Source organism: Schistocerca piceifrons, chromosome 3 (genome assembly GCF_021461385.2).
Source record: "Schistocerca piceifrons isolate TAMUIC-IGC-003096 chromosome 3, iqSchPice1.1, whole genome shotgun sequence".
Taxonomy (NCBI): Eukaryota; Metazoa; Arthropoda; class Insecta; order Orthoptera; family Acrididae; genus Schistocerca; species Schistocerca piceifrons.
Window position 1 is genome coordinate 451,257,870 of NC_060140.1, and position 12,991 is coordinate 451,270,860.

Consider the following 12,991-nt stretch of genomic DNA (forward strand, 5'->3'; position numbering starts at 1 on the left):
TCTACGACAGTCGTTCTATAAGTATGATGAATCACGTTACGAGCAGCGTGCTGTTATTGAATCATTGTGTGCAGAGAAAGAAACCGTGGTGAACATCCATAAAAGATTGTGTGCAGTGTATAGCGATGCTGTAGTTGATAGCAGAACAGTTGGGCGATGGGTAAAGAAAGTTACAGACTCAGGAAATGCAGAAACACAGCTTCATGATCAGCTACGCTCGGGAAATCCTGTCACAGCCATTGTCCCAGACATACTGAATCGTGTGGATGCCATTATTCGTGTCGACCGCCGCATCACAACTCGATAATTGGCTCTACAGTTGTCGGTCAGCATTGGAGGTGCGTCTGCAATGATTGAAACTCTCGGATATTCAAAGACGTGCTTACGATGGGTCCCACGAATGCTCACAGAGGACTACAAGATTCAAGGAATGGTCATTTCATCAGAATTGTTGGAGCTTAAAGATTCTCTAAGGGGAAACACTCTGAAGATGACGAGAGTGTCAGTTCAGCAGTGAAAACATTGTTACACCTACAGGACAAGATCGTTCATCAGCACGGAATACATGCTCTTTCACAACGTTGGCATACTGCCATAGAAGGTGTTGGAGACTATGTAGAAAAATAGGACATGGACAAGATATGTAGACTTATATTGTCACCCAGTTCTGACTCTTAACAATAAATATGTTCAGAGAAAAAAGTGTGGGCATTACTTATTGAACGACCCTCGTAAAATGGGCCAGATGGTACGCCGTCAGGCAGTAAGCATGAATATTCAGAACGACAGATACACAAAGCAAAAATGGCAGGTACACCCCTCTTTGAAACTGGCACTGGACTGACTAGCCAAGACTATGATATAACTAGGTCAGGCACTTTGCAGTACTTACTACGCGTGGAGAAGGCCATTAACTTGTACGATTTAATGTTAAAGCACTGCTACTGTATTAAAATCAAGCACTTAAGTCGGAACTGAAGAATCTTAGATCTGTGGTGACTTTCGTGCTTTTCGGAAAGGGCAAAATATTTTGGGAGCGGAGCGGCGGTCGTGTATCAGATTCGGGCGCGAGCCGTTCCGCTCCGTTACAGGAAGGCGGCGGTGGGTGTGGAGATCCGTGACTGAGCTTTCAAGGACGGCTCGGCACAGCATGGGCCCTGTCTGCTCGTGTCTGCCTCACTTTTTCTGTCCCTCAGCTCGTCGGCAGCCGGCTTTTTGCACTCGCCTTTTGATAACTCTGCTTGTTGGCGCTCGATTCTGTCTTTGTCTTCCAGCTGACACGCATGCAGCAGGGTAGGTCTGTGTGTATTCTCCTCTCTGTCTCTGTCTCTCTCTCTCTCTCTCTCTCTCTCTCTCTTTCTCTCTCTTTTTCTGTGTGAGTGTGTGTGTGTGTGTGTGTGTGTGTGTGTGTGTGTGTGTGTGTCCGCGCGAGCGAGCCGTGTCTCTTCACTATCCATTTACATGGTATCCTCTTTTGTCTTTGTTGCAGTCGGCTGCGGAAATCCATCCCTCGCGTCACGCCTGAAGACTGAGACACAAAGGGTACGTATCTGCAACCTGCGTACTCCTTTTTTACAGCTAATGACCAGCCTTCTCAGTTGTAAAAAAAGTCATCTTGAAGTTGCAAATCTCTACATGCAACGCGCGTACAACAGTCGAAATTAATTGCAGTCTCACAGCAAAAATGCTAATTGATATCGCTACTCACCAGACAGAACGAAATGGATTTTCCAACGAATATGCGGCTGTCATCTTTTCATTTTAGGACTCAGACGAGATCTAAATCGATGATTATTCTACGAGTTTCGCCCCTGGGAGACGTCCAAGAAGTCAGCATTGCTCCACATCATTTGAACTCACTATTAATGTTGTTAAGGTCTGCATAGATTCTGCATGGTCTACATAGATTCTTTTTCTTTATTCGAATTTTTTTGTTACGTCCATTGCTCATTTGTCAATCTACACACCATAAAATAATTTGTGACCCTTCACATGGCTGCCAGTAGTTGAACAAAAAAACTCCAACGCGATTAATTCGATTTCGCTCAGCGAGTTAAAAAAAGGAAGAGGCAGACTGGATAAGTGGTCGTATAGCTATTAGCGCCCGTCTTAATTCTGGTACTGAATCCACTCATCTCGAACGGATGTTCCTGTACACGATGTCGCATTTGAACGTGTTATCTGTCAACAGTAATGATTAGTTTGCGTAATAATTACAACAAACATAGTTTTATTAACATACATTACGCCTACTGAAAGATTAATGTGTTTAAGACCAGTTTCTTTTTCTATGCAATTCTGACAAAGCTGACTTGTCGTGGTGGCTGTTAAATAGCTTTTTCTGGCTTAGTTCACAAAGTGCAGCACCTAAACTTTTCACTCTAATTACGTTCATATGTTTATATGTGTGTGAAATCTTATGGGACTTAACTGCTAAGGTCATCAGTCCCTAAGCTTACACACTGCTTAACCTAAATTATCCGAAGGACAAACACACGCACCCATGCCCGAGGGAGGACTCGAACCTTCGCCGGATTTTAATTACGGTCATAGAAGCACGGTCTTCTCCGATTATACTTTCGACCAAAAAGCGGCTCTGCTTTCATAATGAGATATTTCCATAAAAATCTTCATTACCAATTGCACACCCTCAGGGTTTGAATTTCTCAAAAAAGTGAATTTTTTTTTATTTCTTACTGAGACGGTTTCATAGCTGTGGCTTTAAATATGCTTTGGGACTTCTTTAATGATGATTTATCAAAAAAAAAGGAACCTTTCATCCACTGTTTCACTCTCTTAACGCTGAATTTCCAAAAATTCTAAAACACGTATTTTTTTCTGACCAAGAAACCAAATACCAATTTTCGTAGTTATAGCTTCAAAATTGCCTTCATAGCGAGATGTTTTCAAAATATCTTCATCTCTTGTTTCACCCACTTAGATGTGGAATTTCGAAAAATCCCTTCTTAACCAATGCCTACTGTATAGGATCAAAACCCTCTCCAGATTTAAAGTAAGTTTGTATCCTTAGCGTTTCGGCTGGGTGATGATGAGATAGTGACTCAGTCAGGACATTTTCTTTTATGTGCTGTATACGAAGACTGGAGGGAACCGGGGCTCTTACAGATCATCCCTTAGTTAAGTGACTTTGCTGAGCTCAGTTGCTTGTAAGACCGAACCGAATCACACGGATTTACCCGATCCAGTGAAACAAACTAAATGACGATAAAATACAATTTTTAACGCTCTTTTGAATATCTGAGGAAAGATTACCCACCTTTTATTTTCCAAAGAAATAGGAACTATGACTGTTTCCCGCAGTTTATTTTTTATTTTCCATTATATCTGTTGTTTGCTTTTCAATTGATTGCAGTGCAGTATTTGAAGCAGAGAACGTTTTATCATGATAATATGTGAACTACAATTGAAGGCGAAATAAAACTTTTTAAATACGAATTCTGATCAGATACCAAGTGGTTGAAGATGCATGAAATTTCAGCTGTTGACAGAAAATATGAAATAGCCTCATCCTCTCTTCTTGTTAATGACAATCGTCATCTCTTCCTGTGAAAGGTGTTACATTGTACCATCCTTATTGGCTTTCTAGATTTTTAAGAGATTTATTACAAGTGAATTAGTGATCTACATTTAGGAAGTTATGCACGTTACAAAATCTGATGATATACTTATGACCTCATCGGCATACTCTAGATTTCGATGGCATGATATTCGGTGGCCATACCTGGTAAGTGGCATTACTGGTGATGCTCATTTCTGGTTGTATGTTACGTAGATCCTCTAGCCGCAATTGAGTGTGTAAAGAGTCAGACGTCAGCGCAGTTCCCCTCTCTGTGTTACCACGGATGGCAGCCATACCTCGTCCATTTGTTATGGAGTACTGCAACTTGTAAATTGTATCTTTTAGCATCAAAGCAAAGCACAGGAATTCTAAAACGTTCACCAAAGTGGCGTCTTCAAATGATGTTTTTGACCCACCACAGAGGCAGCGCGTAGATCTTGCTGTGGGACCTTAATGGAACTACCAACAAACGGTGACATTTTCTTACTGAAATAATGATATCTGCGGTTTGCAAAGATGTCAGCTAGATTTTTCTATGCACATTTCTTCAGGTAAAATAGATGTGATAAAATAATTTTGGGTGGTAATGCGAACGCCTGCAAGAGTCACACGCACATTTACTAATCATTCTTACTGGTCAAAACACTATTCGTTCTCACTTTCAAAATGAGTAGCAAATTAACATTCGACATGCTAAATTACACTTCCATAAATTTAATAATAATCTGCGTTGCTCGCAGATTTATGAAGCGCAATGCAAGCCTTCCAACTCAATTCAATTAACGTTTAACTTCCTCCTTCTTAACATAGAACCATTTGGAGCGAGCAACCTGTATAGTCGGTGACGGCAAAGGAAGTGAGCCTCCACTTTCTACTTATTCAAATGCCTGCTACAAGTCAATGATAAAATGATGCTTTGATTACGTAATGAGAGCGCTGCATTAAGAGGTTCGCTTATATTTCAATAAAAATATCTAAATGTTAATTTAGCATTGATTTGTAATTGAAAATACACTCCTGGAAATGGAAAAAAGAACACATTGACACCGGTGTGTCAGACCCATCATACTTGCTCCGGACACTGCGAGAGGGCTGTACAAGCAATGATCACACGCACGGCACAGCGGACACACCAGGAACCGCGGTGTTGGCCGTCGAATGGCGCTAGCTGCGCAGCATTTGTGCACCGCCGCCGTCAGTGTCAGCCAGTTTGCCGTGGCATACGGAGCTCCATCGCAGTCTTTAACACTGGTAGCATGCCGCGACAGCGTGGACGTGAACCGTATGTGCAGTTGACGGACTTTGAGCGAGGGCGTATAGTGGGCATGCGGGAGGCCGGGTGGACGTACCGCCGAATTGCTCAACACGTGGGGCGTGAGGTCTCCACAGTACATCGATGTTGTCGCCAGTGGTCGGCGGAAGGTGCACGTGCCCGTCGACCTGGGACCGGACCGCAGCGACGCACGGATGCACGCCAAGACCGTAGGATCCTACGCTGTGCCGTAGGGGACCGCACCGCCACTTCCCAGCAAATTAGGGACATGTTGCTCCTGGGGTATCGGCGAGGACCATTCGCAACCGTCTCCATGAAGCTGGGCTACGGTCCCGCACACCGTTAGGCCGTCTTCCGCTCACGCCCCAACATCGTGCAGCCCGCCTCCAGTGGTGTCGCGACAGGCGTGAATGGAGGGACGAATGGAGACGTGTCGTCTTCAGCGATGAGAGTCGCTTCTGCCTTGGTGCCAATGATGGTCGTATGCGTGTTTGGCGCCGTGCAGGTGAGCGCCACAATCAGGACTGCATACGACCGAGGCACACAGGGCCAACACCCGGCATCATGGTGTGGGGAGCGATCTCCTACACTGGCCGTACACCACTGCTGATCGTCGAGGGGGCACTGAATAGTGCACGGTACATCCAAACCGTCATCGAACCCATCGTTCTACCATTCCTAGACCGGCAAGGGAACTTGCTGTTCCAACAGGACAATGCACGTCCGCATGTATCCCGTGCCACCCAACGTGCTCTAGAAGGTGTAAGTCAACTACCCTGGCCAGCAAGATCTCCGGATCTGTCCGCCATTGAGCATGTTTGGGACTGGATGAAGCGTCGTCTCACGCGGTCTGCACGTCCAGCACGAACGCTGGTCCAACTGAGGCGCCAGGTGGAAATGGCATGGCAAGCCGTTCCACAGGACTACATCCAGCATCTCTACGATCGTCTCCATGGGAGAATAGCAGCCTGCATTGCTGCGAAAGGTGGATATACACTGTACTAGTGCCGACATTGTGCATGCTCTGTTGCCTGTGCCTATGTGCCTGTGGTCCTGTCAGTGTGATCATGTGATGTATCTGACCCAAGAAATGTGTCAATAAAGTTTCCCCTTCCTGGGACAATGAATTCACGGTGTTCTTATTTCAATTTCCAGGAGTGTAGAAGATTAGGCGCGCTGGCCGGAAGGTAATCCCTTCATATTTTATTGCAGCAGGCTGTAATAACACAAGTCAATTCAGTTGGTGCAGTCTCCCACGGCTGCTGTAATTAGGTAGTAACATCTGTCGTTCTTACCTCATGTCTCTTTATAACGTCATGCGTCATCTTCTGTATCTACGCTCAACTGAAATATGACATGTGGGTTTAAAACTAAGGCTCCAAGAATCAGAAACGTAATGTACTGCATATACAGGGTTATTCTGTGATGATGTTATAAATTCTTAGGGATGACGGAGAAGCAATCTAAGCTAAGAGATCCTAGTCCGGAAACAACCAAGTCGAAAGGCATATGGGAAAATCTACTTAAGTTCCGCCTCAGCCTCGCGCAGCGCTCGAACTAAACGCCTCAAATTCCCAATCCTGATCATGACAAACATAATTCTCGCTGAATACTCCCCAATACCGCCAGATAATTATCCTTGTTGATGAACTAGTAACGGCGCACGTAACTTGGTATTGGAAAGACCGAAATTTCTAAATCTCCGGTACAATAATAAAGAGTTCCACCTACCTAAAGAAGTTTCACAAGCTGCTATATTTACAACAGTTGTTGAAAATGACATCCCCCAGCGTCAATGCAGGTAGAACATCGTTCCACAATGTTCTGTTGTATCCGTTCGAAGATGATTGGTGTCGATTATACAGTGTAGTAGGCAGCGAGAATTGTTGCCAGGAGACCCTCTTCAATGTCGACAGGCGTCTCCGACATGAGACTTTTCACATGGGCCAACAAGAAGAAATCAAGTTGATGAGATCAGGTGAACGTGCTGGCCGCGAAAGAAGACCTCCTCTGCCTGTTCACTTTTCGGGGAATGTCTGATCCAGGTATTCAAGAACCCTCAGTCCAAAGTGATGTGGGTCTCTATATGAGTTGAAGAATAACAAGTGGGTTATGTTGCAGGAACCTGAGTATTATGTCTCTGGTAAACACTTTGTACACTGGTACATGTATTCCACTGTCACAGGTATCAGAAAAATTTCCGCTTATAACTTGGCCGCTTACGGACGAGGCTAGTGATACATTTAACCTTCTCCATCATCCCCCAATATTTGTGTCATCATCACAGACTCACCCTGTATACACCGCCAGATGGAAGAAGGGTGAAGCACCTACAAGGGGAAGAGTAAACGTAATGAACCTTCAGGCACTGTGGGTGTAAGTGATTTTATTTCAATGATTACAAAAATAAAATCAGTGTTACTAATAACATGGCAGTATGAGCCAACATCTAGCCTGGATGAATGCACTCATAGGATTGCGAATGGCGTCATAAAGTCGTTATATCCTGTCCTGAGGCAAGATACCATAGCTCACAGTATCCTAACTAGATACTGCCACTGGGACAGATTTGACGTTAAAGCCAGTCTTACACATGATTTATAGGGGACACATCTAGGTACCTTGTTACGTAAAGGAGTACTTCTACATCTTTCAGACAGTTCATAGAGACACATGCCACGTGTGGACGAACATTGTGCTTCTGAAAACTGGCACCACAAAACTGTCACATGAGAGTAAAACATGATGCAGGATATCCGTGATGTACTGTTGTGCCATCAAAGGCCCCTCAGTTACTATCAGCCGTGACCTGAAGTCATAATCGGTGTTTCTCCACAACATGAGTGACATCGCCGGGTCTCTCCAAAACAATGGAAGCATGGGATCTCCCTCCAGGTCGCCGCCAAACTCGACATGGTCAGAAAGGTCACTGGGGAACTGCGATTCATCGGTGGCACAATACTATGCCGTTAACGAGCAGTCCGTTCTTTCCCATTAAGGCACCGCTACGAACTCAGACGTTTATGCTGTCTTGTTATCGACAGCCTACGCATTGGACTGGAATTCCCTGGTCGAGCTGCCGCTAGTCTCCGACCGATGGTGCAGGATGAGAGAATATGGCGGGGGGTCCATTACTTATTCTCGGTGGCAGACACAATACTGGAGGGGTTAGGGTATGCTTGACGCAATATACGACGATCCGTCCCTGTGGTCGAACTGGACCTTGAAAACGAGTATGCCTACCATAACGTTCCCATGCATTCAAATATCGGGCTACTATCGCATCAGAATGCCCCAAAAATCTGGATATTGGACGGAACGATCACCCAGCCAAACGGAGAACAACAACGAAGCCCTTTCAATATCTTTCGAGTGCTAATAACGACCCTAGCGAACTTGGTAACATCACTAAACACGAAGAAAACTAATGCACTCTGATGACCGTTCTAACTACAATTTACATACTCGCCGATGGTGTGTACGTGTGTGATATTACAATGACAACTGATGTCCGTCCGTCCGTGTTTCCCTTTTTTCCGATATGTACAACACCACTTTCTATCACTGATACTGATTACTTTACTTTATTCCTTTATTTTATTAATCTATGCGGATCTGGAGTATTTCTAGACATTAACATGTTATCGGTCCATAAGCGGAGCGCAGTTTCCATCTCCTTCCGCTCGATAGCAAGGGATCATGGTGACCAAACAATTCATCTTAATGTGGGCCAGGAAGGTCTGGAGAGTTATAGCAAAAAGGGATTATTTGTAACTGAAGGATGAAATAGGAACTAAGTGATGAGGTATTACATTTCTCTAACTCAAATATTTCTAAAGAACAGGCCGTTAGACACAACACTGTCCGCCGGCCGGTGTGGGCGAGGTTATCTGGGCGCTTTAATCTGGAACCGCGCGACCGCTACAGTCGCAGTTACGAATTCTACCTCGGGCATGTATGTGTGTGATGTCCTTAGTTAGGTTTAAGTAGTTCTGAGTTCTAGGGGACTGATGATCTCAGATGTTAAGTCCCATAGTGCTCAGAGCGATTTGAACCACAACACTCTCTAACGTGGTCCGATAAATACCATCGAAAAACAGAAAATGTGTGTCAAATGATCTAGCAAGCACCAAACTCCTCACGCATACAGTCGCATCGGATGGCATTATAGTTAATTAAATACACTGTCATGCCTTGACCACCTGTATAGTAAAATGTTCATATTCGTAACGCAATACAGGAATGAATCTTCGACGCACAGATTCTATAAGTCGTTAGGTCTACGAAAGTATACGGCAGCAGGTGTGTAAGAGTGGGTCACGCATTTCCCGTAAATTATAGACTAGTGGTTTATGGGCATAGAGTTGGCGTCTGATAACCCTCGAAAGTTGCTCCATCAGGTACAGATCAAGCGAATTTGTTACCTGAGAAAACAGCATGAGATCACTGTCATTTCCTCAAACTACTGTAAGACGATTTTGCTTTTCTGTCACAGACAGTTATCATCATGTAAGATGCCATCGTCATCTGGAAAGACGTCGACCATAATGGGATGCAGGTGGTGTGCAGTAGTGTTCACTTAGTCCACAGGTGTCATGGTGACTTCTGTCAGTTACTACCACAAGTATATTGATAGCCTAGGTGGATGTTCCCCACAGCATACTAAAGTGCCACCTGTCTGTGACCGTGCTGTCGTACCTATTTCGAACAGCTGTTTGCCCGGACGACGACACGAACACCACCACTGACCTATTATAACTAGAAATGTGAGTCATCCGACTGGGCCTTATTCTGTACCTTTCCACCATTTTGCCGATCGGTTCGGTACGCGAGCGCTCCAAACGGTCTTGTTTTCGAAATAGAGCCCCAACATTATTCAGAAAGCATTTCGAAAGCGATGCCAAACAGTCCTAACGAACCGAAACGCTGTTGTCAGTTCTTCTCGAGCCAACCAATGAAAATCTGCCTCGGATCCGCGCATGCGCACTGCAGCGCCACAGCGGTACGAACTCGAGGCGGCTAGCAGCCGACACAGGCATGCCATTCTTCACAGTACCGACAAGTATGGTTAGAGTACATAAGACTGTTCAGATTTCGCTGACCACGGGCATCCATGAATGCATGATAGCGATAGAATATTGACTGTGTTCTGGAAACTGTCGTAAATGTCACATTATGTCATTTTATTCTCATTTACATCAACGTCTTGTTTTGGATTTTACGTTTCGGAATATGAATTAGGAATGGAGTGTAGTACCACATTGAACAAATACATCTATAGAAACACCCGAAAACTTCGTCATTTTTTTCTTTTTTCCGTCGTTCTTTAGTTGCTTCAAAATTCAAGGAGGTAAGTTTCGTCTATACAACTAATTGAAGGCAGTTTGTTTACTGCCATACACGTTTCTCTTCCTTTATTCGTGATGATGCTTCACAGGTAAAATAACGAAACACGTATGGGAATGAACTGCCTTCAGTTAGTTGCGTAGACGGAATGCATCTCCACGAAGCTGAAAAATTGTTTATGAGAGTGTCAAAGAATAAGAAGATGCATAGAATGTGATTGTAGTTCGCTCCTAGAGATCCAAATGATGAAGTAGCCTATTTCCCTATATAATACATCAACGATTTGGTACATAAAAACAAAATTTAAAAAATCGGCTTTTCGAGAGCGTGTGGCGAGGGCAGCAATAGAAGTTCGTTGTGGTTTATAACATGAATATGTTGAATCAAAATGTTTCATACTCGTGTATGGTGGTATAGTATGAAAATATTGTGGCGGGAACCTTTTATCTCTGTCTACTGTTTACGATTCGATCGCAGATAAGTAATTGGGTCAAGCTGGAGTATAAAGACGACTGCTGCTAGTTTCATTCGCAGTAACTTACGTTGTGCTCTTAGATTCCTACCTGACCACACTATCTGAGCCGGCAGGTGTGGCCGAGCGGTTCTAGGCGCTACAGTCTGGAACCGCGTGACCGCCACGGTCGCAGGTTCGAATCATGCCTCGGGCATGGATGTGTGTGATGTCCTTAGGTTACTTAGGTTTAATTAGTTCTAAGTTCAAGGCGACTTATGACCGTAGAAGTTAAGTCCCATAGTGCTCAGAGCTATTTGAACCATTTAAACCACACTCTCGAAAATCGCTATGTATTCCGAAAAACAATGGTGAATTATTTGTGACAAGAAGTAGTATAAATGTCACTGTCAGTTGTTTGACGCACATTAATTTCATCTTTCATTTCTTAAACATATGGAAGTCACGGAACCGGTGATACTCGTTGCCGAGAAAACGAACTCTTACGCGTAAATTTAAACGAATATTTCAGAAAAATGGTGAACTTTGACGATTAACGAAGTCTCAGATTGTGTTGCAAACACGAAGAGGAAACAAATATTTTCGCATCCACCGATATCTGAACCTTTGCCGCAGCAGTTCCTCATCGTACCAACTTCGCTACTACAACTCGCAGCTGCTAGCCCCTTATTTTATGTTATTCCGTGTGAGGGAACGCAGGCTGACGACGTTGCCGAATGATGTGGGCGGAAGCCATAAATGGATGAAATTTTGGACGGTTTCCTCTATCAGACTTTACAAAATTACTTTCCATTGTTACTTTAAAGTCTTAAAAACATTGCGATAGTTAATAAGTAAACCATTTGCGGGAAAGAGTACGCGAAGTCACTAGTAATTTCAGCTAACACTCATGTAATATACGTAAGCATAACCCATGTCCAGATATTTAATGATCTTTAAACTCTTAATTGCATAAAATAACAGTTATTTTGAGAGAATATAGAACAAAACCCTTTTTTTTCTTTGATGCTGCAATTTTTCACGGTAACAATATAACCTAACCGTACTTCTAACGAAGGAAAATTGTCTATTATGAACTCACTTTCCAACTGGAGGCGTCCTGTGGTGATTCTTTAATAACACAATCACTAAATACAACGTTAAAACCGCTCAATATGTTTAAAATAACAAATTATTGATTTAAATAAACCACAGATAACCGAATGACAGGGCCACACCGAAATACAAAACCTCTCGGTACAGTTGTCGAAAAATCGGCAGGAGGACTGTTCAATAACAGGTCTCAGAAGTTTACTGAGTAGGAAATTCGAATAAAGAACCGAAAATGAAGTCAGTACCGAGACTAACCTACTGCACAGATCGGTATGAACGATATAGAGTAGAGCCCCAGGCGACACGTATCCGTTGATCCTCGTTTCAGTATCGATGAGCCTGTGCCCACTGCAGTAGTAATTGGCGATTTCGTTGGGTCAACAAGGGAACAAATACAGAGTGGTCTGCTGCAGAATTCCATCTTCAACTCGGTGCACTGAACAGTGTGCTCCGATACTTTTGCCTACACCAGCATTGTACTTTGGCAGATCTGCCACCAGATCGCAACCTATTCTGCTTTAAAATTTTATTTCTATGAAGGTCCACAACCTGTAAATACTTTAAAAGAAAATATGGTCCTCTGGCGCCATTTATGTAAATGTTCTTTATTTAAATCGCTCGATTAGCTAATTCCGACCATAGTGTAATTATCAGATTCTTTTACATCATACAAAAACAGATGTCATAACCTATAGTTACATCAGTAATGAATCCACATCGAACGCGTTACATCACGCGGGATGTAACATTTTCGAAGTGGATTCAGTCCCACCAAAATTATGAAATATAGTGTCACGTTTTGTATGTGTGACGTGAAAGAATCCGAATGTTACGCAATGTAATACGCAACACCATACACGTCCTGACAATGACTTACGGTCAAAATCAGCTACTCGTACAATTCAACGAAGGAACGTGTTTACATTATAGCTTACAACGGATCATGTTTTCTCTTATAAAATACTATCTGACTACCTGGCGTTGCCCAGGTATGTATTTATTCCAATCTTCAATTAGTCCATCTCCTCTGTCACCCCCTTTCTATCACCTCCATCCCTCTCTCTCCGTTAATCTGCTCTTCCTCCTGTCTGTCCATCTGCTCCTTTCCCCTCTGTCCATCTCTTGCCCCCTCTAATTCCATCTAATTCTTCCCCTATCTTTGCCCATCTCCTCTCCAGCCCCTCTCTCTTTCCATCTCCTCCTCCCCCGTCAACCTGTTCATCTTCTC

At 43.6% G+C, this 12,991-nt stretch overlaps 1 long non-coding RNA gene across 1 annotated transcript in view; it reads left to right on the plus strand.

The window, feature by feature from the left end:
• Positions 1-12,991, plus strand: part of LOC124790048 — a 731,797-nt gene that overhangs the window by 283,071 nt on the left and 435,735 nt on the right. Inside the window, exon 2 of the long non-coding RNA XR_007016209.1 lies at positions 1,490-1,542. This is a non-coding gene — a long non-coding RNA (uncharacterized LOC124790048). The remainder of the gene's footprint in view (positions 1-1,489; positions 1,543-12,991) is intronic.